The sequence below is a fragment of the Podarcis vaucheri genome, assembly GCF_965113315.1.
Source record: "Podarcis vaucheri genome assembly, chromosome: 3".
NCBI lineage: Eukaryota > Metazoa > Chordata > Lepidosauria > Squamata > Lacertidae > Podarcis > Podarcis vaucheri.
The window spans coordinates 2,347,209-2,359,815 of NC_138761.1; the positions used below are offsets into that span (position 1 = coordinate 2,347,209).

The following is a 12,607-nucleotide window of genomic DNA, read 5'->3' on the forward strand; positions in this document are numbered from 1 at the left end:
AAAGGGAAGTCCTCTTTCTGCACATAACTGCTGCATTATGGGGAAGCATTGCTTCTTTTCTCTTGCATTCTGGGAAGTCTTGCTTATAAGCTTTTCTCTGCTTTTGCACTGTTCCTGTTCCAAAGACCAAGACATTCCCTCATTTCCTTAGACTGTCACTATGACCTGTTCTTAATGCACAGCTGACCACATCTACGGAATTCAATTATTATATTCTTTCATGTTATGATCAATCATTAGTAATTGTTTTAGTCATGTTATATCAATCTTTAGTTATAATTTAATTAGGAGGTTTCATGCCTGTCTAGTTCCACCTTCGTTTCCCAGCCTTTAATCTATTGGTGATTAATGTTCACATAAAAAAATTCCTTCCAGTAGCACCTTAAAGACCAACTAAGTTAGTTCTTGGTATGAGCTTTCGTGTGCATGCACACTTCTTCAGATACCTGAAGTGTGAAGAAGTGAAGAAGTGTGCATGCACATGAAAGCTCATACCAAGAACTAACTTAGTTGGTCTTTAAGGTGCTACTGGAAGGAATTTTTTTATTTTGACTATGGCAGACCAACACGGCTACCTATCTGTAATGTTCACATGTAATTCCCACCTTGTACTTATGTTAACCAATCAGCAACAAGTTGCTTTATGTTTGTATCAACCAATTAGCCACAAGCACACCTGTGGCAATGTTTGTAATATTCAATAAAAGAGAGTTCCCGGGGCTCGCCCCGGCAGACGCCTCTCAATGACACCTGCTACTCGTCTGTCGTGGATTCATTCCAACATCCAACACAGTACAAGTTGGCATGCATAAGTTATCCCCACCTTGTTTAAATTCCACAACAGCCCTGTGAGCTAGGTTGGAATAAGAGGCAGGGACTGGGTCAAGGTCTTCAGGGCTGTGGGAACGGGGATCCTGGGCTCTCCCGGGTCCCTAGTCTGACACTAGCCACTTGGCCACACTATCTTGATTGTAAAACTCTGCTTCATGGTAAAGACAAAACAAAACCTTAAAGCAGTTTTCCCCCCCCCCAAAAAAAAGAAGGGAAAAAAGGGAAGGGGAAGCAATTTTAAAAACATTTAAAATGTTCAAAAACAGTTAAAATCACTGATAAACTAAAAACACAAACACAAACCAGTACAGTGGTACCACTGGTTGCGAACGTGATCCGTTCTGGAGGCTCATTTGCAACATGAAAAGAACGCAATTCGTTGCAATTTGCCGCTTCTGTGCATGACGTCATTTTGTGCTTCTGCGCATGTGTGAGCGGCGAAACCCGGAAGTAATTACAATTCCCATCATCCCTGACCACTGGTCCTGCTAGCTAGGGATCATGGGAGCTGTAGTCCCAAAACATCTGGAGGGCTGACTTTGCCTTTGTCTGACCTGGAGGACCCCATCCTTTAGTTGTAGCTCTTGCAACTTGGTTCCTTCCTTTTGGGATGCTGATGAGGACATTTGAGTGGCCAGCTAAGTGTTATGTACTGAAGTTCTCACCCTGGGCCAGCAGGGGGATACTGTAGATAGTTCAGGTCCACATATGCAAATAAGGGGTCGAAAGTGACGTTCAGTGATTGGATAGTTACAGAAGGTTGTTACAGTTACGTTGTAGTGGAGCTCTATATAAGCAGGCTGGCTGAACCCTTCAGTTCAGTTCTGTTCTGACCTGTGAATAAACAAGAGCTGTTTGCAGAATTGCTGTGTCGTCTGATATGTTCACCCACAACTTAACATTAAGGTCACTGTTTTGCGAAGAAATTCGCCTGACCAGTTCAGCAGCCTCCTCTCTTATGTTCTGACCCTTACTGGGTGCAAGACTCACAGAACTGGAAGGGATCTCAGGGCATCATCCAGACTGACCCCCCTCCCAACCAAGCCACAAAATTAACAATGTATATGATCCCTGGTGTCTCTTCCAGGAGGTTCTTCTGCCCTTCAGCCCTTCAGGGAAAGCGGGGAGGGAAATGTGCCTGGTTGCGGCACAACCAGGGAAGGTCTGGTCTCCTCCATTCCCTGCCTCTCCCCTTGGATGCTTTCTGCAGATCTCTCTCTGTGCCGAAGCTATTTAAGCTGTCAGGGAACATCCCGTTACTCCCCTGGGTGGGGGAAAAATGTGCTTTTGAGAGAACTGCATGAGGCTATTTTTTCAGCATTTTGGGGTTGAGCCACTTAAAAAAATAAATCGTAAAGGTTATTTTGCTTTCAACTTCTTCCCATTTTGCTTGATTTCCTGCTGAGGTGGGGAAATATATTAGCTATGAAGTGAGAAGCTCCACTTTCCTGCCCAACGGGGAGAAAATTCCCTCCCTCCCCAGAGTTGTCTAAACTAGCTTTTAAAAGGACGGGGCTGTGTGGTCTGGCATGTAACAGGCATAATAATAATAATAATAATAATAATAATAATAATAATAATAATACTTTCCTGCTTTTCTTAGTGCTGGGGGGCTGGAGTGGGAAACCTGTACCAAAAGAGAGAAGGGATTTTTTCCTCTAAAGAGAAGAACGAAAGAAGGAGACTATAGGAATGGGTTCAAGGGTCCATCTTCTCCAGAGCCTGTTCTCGCTGTGGCCAAACCAGATGCTCATTATGGGAAACCAGTGTTGTAAACAAAATATGCCCTTTTTCCCTTTATGGTGTACCCAAGAGCCCATATAGAGTCCTCAAGTAGGTTCCCTATTGGGAGGAGAAAATAACAGTGGCCAGCCAGAGAATATTGAGAAGCAAAGCAGCTAGTAAGCCTGATCTTTATTGATCTGTTGCAGCAGGGTCCTCGCCCTTATATAGACTTTTGAAATTGCCACCCTGTAGATCAAAACCACCCCCAGATACATCATACCTACATCACAGAAAAGGCGGTCTAAAACAGAAATTTGAATGTTGTTTTCCTCCTGTCGTTTTGGACTCACAGCTGTCCATGGAGGCACAGGTCAATTCTGTGTCCAGGGCAGCTGTCTACCAGCTCCATCTGGTATGCAGGATGAGACCCTACCTGCCCGCAGAATGTCTCGCCAGAGTGGTGCATGCTCTGGTTATCTCTCACTTGCAATGAGCTCTATGTGGAGCTCATTGAAGGTGACCCGGAAACTACAACTAATCCAGAATGCGGCAGCAAGACTAGTGACTGGGAGCAGCCGCTGGGACCACATAACACTGGTCCTGAGAGATCTGCATTGGCTCCCAGTATGTTTCTGGGCACAATTCAAAGTTTTGGTGCTGACCTTTAAAGCCCTAAATGGCCTTAGCCCAGTATACCTGAAGGAGCATCTCCACGCTGGATGCCAGGGTCCAGCTCCGAGTGCCATCTGGCAGTTCCCTCACTGTGAGAAGTGAGGTTTCAGGGAACCAGGCCTTCTCGGTGGTGGTGCCTGCCCTGTGGAACGCCCTCCCACCGGATGTCAAGGAAATAAGCAACTATCTGACTTTTAGAAGACATCTGAAGGCAGCCCTGTTTAGGGAAATTTTTAATGTCTGATGTTTTATTAAAAAAATTCCTTCCAGTAGCACCTTAAAGACCAACTAAGTTAGTTCTTGGTATGAGCTTTCGTGTGCATGCACACTTCTTCAGATACACTGAAACAGAAGTTGCCAGATCCTTCTATATAGTGAGAAGGTGGGGAGGGGTATTACTCTTAACAACTGCAATAGGTCCTACAGGAAAAGGCAGGGGGTGAGAAGGTGACCTATTGCAGTCGTTAAGAGTCGTCAACAGGCTCATCTCAGCTATCTGCCAATCTCCCATTCCCACCACCCTTCTGAGTAATACCCCTCCCCACCTTCTCACTATATAGAAGGATCTGGCAACTTCTGTTTCAGTGTATCTGAAGAAGTGTGCATGCACACGAAAGCTCATACCAAGAACTAACTTAGTTGGTCTTTAAGGTGCTACTGGAAGGAATTTTTTTATTTTGACTATGGCAGACCAATACGGCTACCTATCTGTAACTGATGTTTTATTGTATTTTTAAAATTATGTTGGAAGCCATCCAGTGTGACTGGGGAAACCTAGCCAGATGGGCGGGGTATAAATAAATAGATGATGATGATGATGTCTGTTTTAACCCAACTTTCCATCCTTGTACAGTGGTACCTCTGGTTGCGAACGGGATCCGTTCCAGAGCCCCATTCGCAACATGAAAAGAGCTCAACCCGCTGTGGCGCATCTGCGCATGCACGGGTTGTGATTTGCTGCTTCTGCGCATGTGCATGATGTCATTTTGCGCATCTGCGCATGCACGAGCGGCGGAACCCGGAAGTAACCCTTTCTGGTACTTCCGGGTCGCCACGGGACGCAACCTGAAAAGACATAACCTAAACTGAACATAACAAGAGGTATGACTGTACTGAGTCAGATCACCATTACATTCAGTTTAGTTTTGTCTACACTGACTGGCAGTAGAACACCAGGATTTCTTTTTTTAAATAAATATTTATTAAAGTTTCACAAATTATATAATCAAACACAACAATACAAACAAATACAAACAAAAATAGAACACGTATAATTTCAAAACCTTATTTTCTTAAAACTTACTTCCCCGACCTCCTCATACCTCCCCTTTCTGCATTCCCATTTCAAATATTTAGTTCAGCAAATCCTCACCCTTAATTTTATCTAATTGTTAACCTTTCTTTTCTTTTAACTTAATCTTTACAGCTGTAATCCACTTAATTTCTAAAACCACATCATTCTAGCACTCATTCATTTTACAATGTTTCTTAAGATAGTTCTTAAATTTCTTCCAATCTTCTTCCGCCGTCTCTTTTCCCTGGTCTCGGATTCTGCCAGTCATTTCTGCCAATCCCATATAGTCTATCACCTTCATCTGCCATTCTTCCAAGGTGGGTAGATCTTGTGTCTAGAACACCAGGATTTCAAGCAGGGAATGTCTCCAAGCCCAACCCAGAGATGCTGTCAGAGGCTGAACCCAGGATCTCAAATCAAGGACGGCTCGTTGGTGACCTCGGATGTAACTTTTGCTTCTCTCTGCCCAGAGGGCCAATGTCCAGTCTTGGCTCCAGAGACAAAACTATTTCCATTTACAGCAATGGAGACAAAATGTCCTCTTGATGTTTGCTTTCTGTACTCTTTTCAAAATAACAAATTGCTGGTGGGAGGGCTGAAAATGCCCTCAGTATGCAGAAAATTGTCATAACAACATTGAGGACTGATCTTGGGGCATAAAGGAGTTTTCTTTTTCAGATGCACAGTGGTCCCTTGGTTCTCAAACTTAGTCCATTCCAAAACCAAAGCATTCCAAAATCAAGGCGCGCTTTCCCATAGAAAAACGTTCCAGACTTTTAAAAGCAATCCCTAAAACAGCGATTTAACATGAATTTTACTATCTGACGAGACCACTGAGCCATAAAATGAAAGCAATAAACCATGTACTGCAGTCACACAATCAATCAGTCAGTAGCTGAACTGGGTTCCACACAGTCACAAAAACAAAACAAAAAGAGCCGCAAAAACAAAAATGCAAAATAAATAGCAAAAACAGACAGACCTCAGTGTAACACTCAAAACAGAGCATGTTCGGCTTCTGAAAAATGTTCACAAACCAAAACACTTACTTCCAACCCCAACTCCTATAGCTATAATTTGTCAGTTGCCATCTGATTTTAATTTGATTTTAAACTGCATTTCAATCGATTTTTTGATTTTATGTTTTAATGTATAATATACTTTGAGTTTAGCTGCCCTGAGCCCGGTTCTGGCCGGGGAGGGCAGGATATAGATAAAATTATTCATTCATTCATTTATTATTATTATTATTATTATTATTATTATTATTATTATTAGTTTGCAGCGTTTGGGTTCAAACTTGTTTGAGTACCAAGGCATTTGCGAATCGAGGTACCACTGTGTCGGAGTTGGTTTTCTGTGGGCGATTTGAGATGGGCTGGAGGAAACCTCTTTGCTGATGGAGGGCTGCCATCTTCAGGAAACATGGTGCCATCTCAATTGGCTTCCAGGGGCTTCGACCAGCATCGTGGGACCACAACTCCCTCACGCCCCAAGCAATACAGAGTTGCCTCAAATATCTGGACGGGGCCCAGACTGGCAAAGGCCGGGTGAGAGCCATGCCAGTTCTTGTGGTGCGCTTGAGAGAAAGAGGCATTTCAAAGAAGCGAGATGACAGAAGTTTGCAAAACTCTCTGTTGCTTGGAGAAACTGGATAGAGAAGGGCTTTTTCTCCCCCTCTCACAGCACTGGAGCTGTTGGAATGATTTAGGGCAGAAGGAAGGAAGTCCTTTTCCCCCAGCGAAGAGTTAAATGGTGGAACTTGCTCCCTCACGAAGCAGCGATGGGCAGCAAAGGCTTTAAAACAGGATTAGACAAAACAATGAAAATCACTGCTAAACTAGAAACTGTGAATAATTGGGTGCACTCTTCCCACCTTGGATCAAATCTACGCTTCCAGGTGCCATAAGAAAGTTGCAGAGATAGCGCAGGATAGTGCGCACCCCGGAAACGATCTCTTTCAGCTTCTGCCTTCTGGAAGAAGGTACAGGGTTATAAAGACTAGGACTAGCCGCCTGAGAAACAGTTTCGACCCAAATGCGATTTTGGTTTTAAACGCAGTGTAAGGTAGTCTCTAAGGGACACAGGTGGCGCTGTGGGTTAAACCACAGAGCCTAGGGTTTGCCGATCAGAAGGTCGGCGGTTCGAATCCCCGTGACGGCATGAGCTCCCATTGCTCGGTCTCTGCTCCTGCCAACCTAGCAGTTCGAAAGCATGTCAAAGGGAGCTGGGCATGTTTAGCCTGGAGAAGAGGAGGTTAAGGGGTGATATGATAGCCATGTTCAAATATATAAAAGGATGTCATATAGAGGAGGGAGAAAGGTTGTTTTCTGCTGCTCCAGAGAAGCGGACACGGAGCAATGGATCCAAACTACAAGAAAGAAGATTCCACCTAAACATTAGGAAGAACTTCCTGACAGTAAGAGCTGTTTGACAGTGGAATTTGCTGCCAAGGAGTGTGGTGGAGTCTCCTCCTTTGGAGGTCTTTAAGCAGAGGCTTGACAACCATATGTCAGGAGTGCTCTGATGGTGTTTCCTGCTTGGCAGGGGGTTGGACTCGATGGCCCTTGTGGTCTCTTCCAACTCTATGATTCTATGATTCTATGAAAGTGCAAGTAGATAAATAGGTACCGCTCTGGCGGGAAGGTAAACGGTGTTTTCGTGCACTGCTCTGGTTCGCCAGAAGCGGTTTCGTCATGCTGGCCACATGACCTGGAAGCTGTACGTCGGCTCCCTCGGCCAGTAAAGCGAGATGAGCGCCACAACCCCAGAGTCATCCTCAACTGGACCTAATGGTCAGGGGTCCCTTTACCTTTACCTTTAAGGTAGTCTCTATGGGAGTATGTTGTATTTAATTATGGGGTATCAGAGTTTTTAGGGGGTTAATTAGGCTGGGATAGCTGGGATAGCAGGCTTGTTGGTTTTGAATGTCTGGTGTAGATTTTTTCAATTTCGTTGTTCTGTATGGGACAATGACAAATGCGAACCCGCTATTATGTGGCACCTGTAACAGTGCCCGTTCCGCAGACTGAAACGATCAGGTGGACATATACGGGGTAAATAGCATAAATCATGTTATTTCCTGCAGAGTTTGGGACATTCCCCTGCTATTGAAATTAATTGCATCATTAACTATGGAACTCACTGCTACAGGAGGCAGGGATGGCCGCCGACTTGGATGGTTTTAAAAGGGGATGAGATGAATTCTTGGAGGTCCCAATTAACATTTGTTAAAAAAGCCTGAAGCTTTTCTGTTAGGGATTGTAGGAAAAGACCTGCCAAGGAAAGTAAAAAACATTTTTTTGTATGCTACAATGGCGGCAAGTGTCTTACTAGCACATGGATGGAAGAGTGAGGAAATCCCGACCAAAGAACTATGGCAAGAGAAACTGATGGATTATGGGGAACTGGCGAAATTGACACTTAAACTACGAGACAAGGACAACTGTGACTTTAAAGAAGAATGGGAACCTTTTACAAAGTACTTAAAGAAACAACAAAATAAACTGGACACCCTGGCAGGTTTTGAATAAGCATTCACAAACTTTTTATTGGTAATATACAGATAGACAAACTGAGGAGCTTTACAATTTTAAACATGCAGAAAATAACATGTGCTGAGAAATCAGAGAAAGGAGCTGAGGGAAGTCTGGGGTGGGATGGTGGGTTTTACTTTTTTTCTTTTTTAGGGGGGAGGGGGGAAATGGGGGGAATGAGGATGATTTTTTTTTGATAAGTTGTTATGCTGAAATTCCTAATAATTTTTATTTTTATTTTAAAAAAAGAAGAAGCAACAAAGGCAAAAAAGAAAAGAAAAGATGAATTCTTGGAGGAGGACAAGAGGGCTCTCGATGGCTCCTAGCCGGGCCAGTGCGGCTCCTAGAGAGCCAGTGTGGTGTAGTGGTTAAGAGCGATAGACTCGTAATCTGGGAAACCGGGTTCGCGTCTCCGCTCCTCCACATGCAGCTGCTGGGTGACCTTGGGCCAGTCACACTTCTCTGAAGTCTCTCAGCCCCACTCACCTCACAGAGTGTTTGTTGTGGGGGAGGAAGGGAAAGGAGATTGTGAGCCGCTTTGAGACTCCTTAAAGGGAGTGAAAGGTGGGATATCAAATCCAAACTCTTCTTCTTCTTCTTCTTCTCTGTTCTGCCTCTGCGGTCAAGAGGCAGGAGTGCGTCTGAATCCCAGTTGTGGAAACCACAGGAGGGGAGAGTTGCTCCGGTGCTCAAATCCTGCTTCTCAGTTTCCCCACATGAAGACAGCTGTCACCTGTGAGAGCAGGATGCGGGCTTCATCCCGCAGCCTCTTCTTCTGCGCTTATGCTCAGCACCTGATGATGCTCCTTGGCTAAATTGGTGGGTTGGGCTGAGTGGCTTTCCATTCTCTTCTGAGCCTCTGACGCTTTGCTTTCTCCCAAAAATAAATGCCTCTCTTTTTTTTAGGGCACAGCCATCCTTTCCAGCGAAAGCAATGCACGCACAACACACTGTCCACGACTCTTTTGAAAGCACTTATTTTCCTTTCAGGAGGAACAATGGAGATATTTTCTCTCTCTCTCTCTTCCTCTCTCTCTTTTGCTGCTCATGACTGTTCTGGGCTATGAGATGGGATCTATTTTAAAAAGGCTTGATTTCCAGACCCTTGATCCTCACGGTCGCCCTTCTCTGCACACCTTCCAGCTTGCCAAAATCCTTCCTAAATTGTGGTGCCCAGAACTGGACACAGTATTTCAGATGTAGACTCACCAAGGCAGAACAGAGCAGGACTATGACTTCCTTTGGGACGCGGGTGGCACTGTGGGTTAAACCACAGAGCCTAGGGCTTGCCGATCATAAGGATGGCGGTTTGAATCCCCGCGACGGGGTGAGCTCCCGTTGCTCAGTCCTTGCTCCTGCCAACCTAGCAGTTCGAAAGCACGTCAAAGTGCAAGTAGATAAATAGGTACCGCTCTGGCGGGAAGGTAAACGGCATTTCCATGCGCTGCTCTGGTTCTCCAGAAGCGGCTTAGTCATGCTGACCACATGACCTGGAAGCTGTACGCCGGCTCCCTTGGCCAATAAATCGAGATGAGTGCCACAACCCCAGAGTCGGTCACGACTGGACCTAACGGTCAGGGGTCCCTTTACCTTTATGACTTCCTTTAATCTGGACCCTAGACTTCTGTTGATGCAGCCTAGAATAGCATTTGCTTCTTCTTCTTCTTTTGCTAATGCATCACACTATGGGCTCATAAGGAAACCAGCCCTGAGTGCTCACTGGAAGGACAGATCCTGGAGCTGAGGCTCCAAGACTTTGGCCACCTCCTGAGAAGAGAAGACTCCCTGGAAAAGACCCTGATGCTGGGAAAGATGGAGGGCACAAGGAGAAGGGGACGACAGAGGATGAGATGGTGGGACAGTGTTCTCGAAGCTACCAGCATTGGGCTCATGTTAAGCTTCTCATCTGCTAAGACCATGGGCATCTCAAGGGGTGCAGGAGGTGCGGTTTGACCCAGGTCTCATGCCTGGGGTATGTGTGGCAAATCCCCCCCCCGGCGGATCGGTGTGGCGATGCTCGCACACCAGTGTGAGCCAGTGTGGTGTAGTGGTTCAGAGCGGTGAACTCATAATCTGGGGAACCGGGTTCGCGTCTCCGCTCCTCCATATGCAGCTGCTGGGTGACCTTGGGCCAGTTACACTTCTCTGAAGTCTCTCAGCCCCACTCACCTCACAGAGTGTTTGTTGTGGGAGAGGAAGGGAAAGGAGAATGTGAGCCACTTTGAGACTCCTTCGGGTAGTGATAAAGCGGGATATCAAATCCAAACTCTTCTTCTTCTTCTACCCCCAACAGGCGGATTCTCATGATTGGTACGAATATTGTGGTGAAAATCTGTCCTCTGATTGATCGCACAAATATTCCCAAAATTTGCAGTGTGTGTGTGGGGGGGTGACAATTTTTCCCCGCACCAGGTACCACCTGACTTTGCTACACCTCTGGCTAAGACCCCTGGATCCTGTTCACATGTGCTGCTGTCAAGCCACATACATTTGAAGAGGATATCAGGGTTGTTGTAGGAATTTATGAGTAGGTGGGGGGTTTGCCCCTCCAGCAGATATCAATGCACATGCAGCCCACTACCAAAACCAGCACAATCACTTTTGTGACTTTTGTGATTTGTCCCCACAAAACACTTCATCACAAGTTTCTTCCTATCTATTCAAAGGGCCTCTGCTGCATGATACCAAATGTAAGAATTCACTGATAAATGTATCTATGTACTGGCTCACTGGGAAAACTTCAGAAATTCATCTAGACCTGTGAGCTCAGCTCCTCAGCAGCCCCTCTGCCTGAGGGATAATCCCTGGCATCCTGAGACCTGAGTGCCAGACAGGTAGCCATTCCAGAAATAACAAACCCAGATGAAGACAAAAGGGTGGGATGAACTTGGCTGGGAAACAGGGAAATGTCTCTTTTGTTCCACTTGATGGGTGTTTGGTGGAGGGCAAGGGGAACCGTGGGGCAGGGTCCAGGATGCTCAGATTCCTGCCACCAGACCTCCCCTTTCATGATGTAACCGTGATGTATGAGTGATGTAGTTTGGGGGGGGGTTGTAACATGGGGATTAGCAGCTAATAAAAGTTTGGGGGCTCTTTTGTTCGGGGCTTCCATCTTGCTTGTCTTGCAGTGAGTTGGAGTCCTGTCATGACAGTTTCAATAAAGACTACTGGCTGCTGTTTTGCTCCAATTTTCCTGGCTGGTGTCCTTGCTTTTTTGTCCAAGGGAGCCCTCAGATTTCTCCGTTAACAGGGTCTATGATGTCCACAGGTTCCATTATGAACTCTGGGAGTTTCAGTCCCAAATGTCAGTGTGAAAGGACACACCTCTGGGAGCTGGGGGGAGCACCCACAGACATGCTCTTGCCCTATAGCAAGCATCTGGGGCAGCCGAAGGAGGGGGAAGCAGTGGTGGAAGTTGGTGGGGCTGTGGTGGGTTGCACTCTGCTCCCAGGACCAGGCAAGGGTTATCGTCGCACTCTTCTGCGGCTTCAAGGAATTATCCAAGAGCCATTTATTCGCCTTTCCGGTCTTAAATGCATCAGTCGAGTGCTGGTTTCAAAAGGGCATTTCATAGACTGCGAGCGATAAGTCTGCATTTGGAGATTATCATATTACCCAGAGTGGAAATTTAATCTCCTTTGGACAAAAGGGAGGCAGGGAGAAGAAGCTCCCTACTGCCTCCCGGTGGTAGAAGAGGGGTACTGCTTGGAATGGGGGAGGGGAAGTCAGAGGTCTCCGTTCAGTTAATCAATTAACTAATTAATAAAGACGCTGCTTCAGATTTCAACAGGGATCTGCTAGCAGCTTGCAAATCCCAACAAAACGAAACCCCGCATGAGAAATCAAGTTCCACCTTCAAAATAAAAAAAGAACAATCTTTGATTGATAATCCGCTTGCTTTAGCCCACTTGATAGAGCATGAGACTCACTTTTAGAACACATATGTATTTATTATCTAAGCCCCGATATTGTCAATTCTTTCAATAACCCGTTGCTTATATTTCAAATCCTGCCTGTGACTTCATGTATAAATAATAGTTTGATAGGTAGTGGGATGTGGGTGGTGCTGTGGTCTAAACCACTGAGCCTCTTGGGCTCATTGATCTGAAGGTCGGGGGTTTGAATCCCTGTGATGGTGGTGAGCTCCCGTTGCCCTGTCCCAGCTCCTGCCAACCTAGCAGTTCAAAAACATGCCAGTGCAAGTAGATAAATTGGTACCGCTGTGGTGGGAAGGTAAACAGGATTTCTGTGCACTCTGGTTTCCGTCACGGTGTCCCATTGCGCCAGAAGCGGTTTAGTCTTGCTGGCCACATGACCCAGAAAAGCTGTCTTGACAAACGCCGGCTCTCTGAAAGCGAGATGAGCACTGCAACCCCAGAGTCAACCGCGACTAGACTTAACCGTCCAGGGGTCCTTTACCTTTTAATTTTGTGGTCTAAACCACTGAGCCTCTTGGGCTTGCCGATCAGAAGGTCGGCGGTTCGAATCCCCACGACGGGGTGAGCTCCCATTGCTCTGTCCCAGCTCCTGCTGACCTAGCAGTTCGAAA

The 12,607-nt window shown here is 46.0% G+C and overlaps 1 protein-coding gene across 1 annotated transcript in view; it reads left to right on the forward strand.

The window, feature by feature from the left end:
* CIB4 (calcium and integrin binding family member 4) overlaps window positions 1–12,607 on the forward strand; it is a 35,856-nt gene that overhangs the window by 19,303 nt on the left and 3,946 nt on the right. The window lies entirely within an intron of this gene.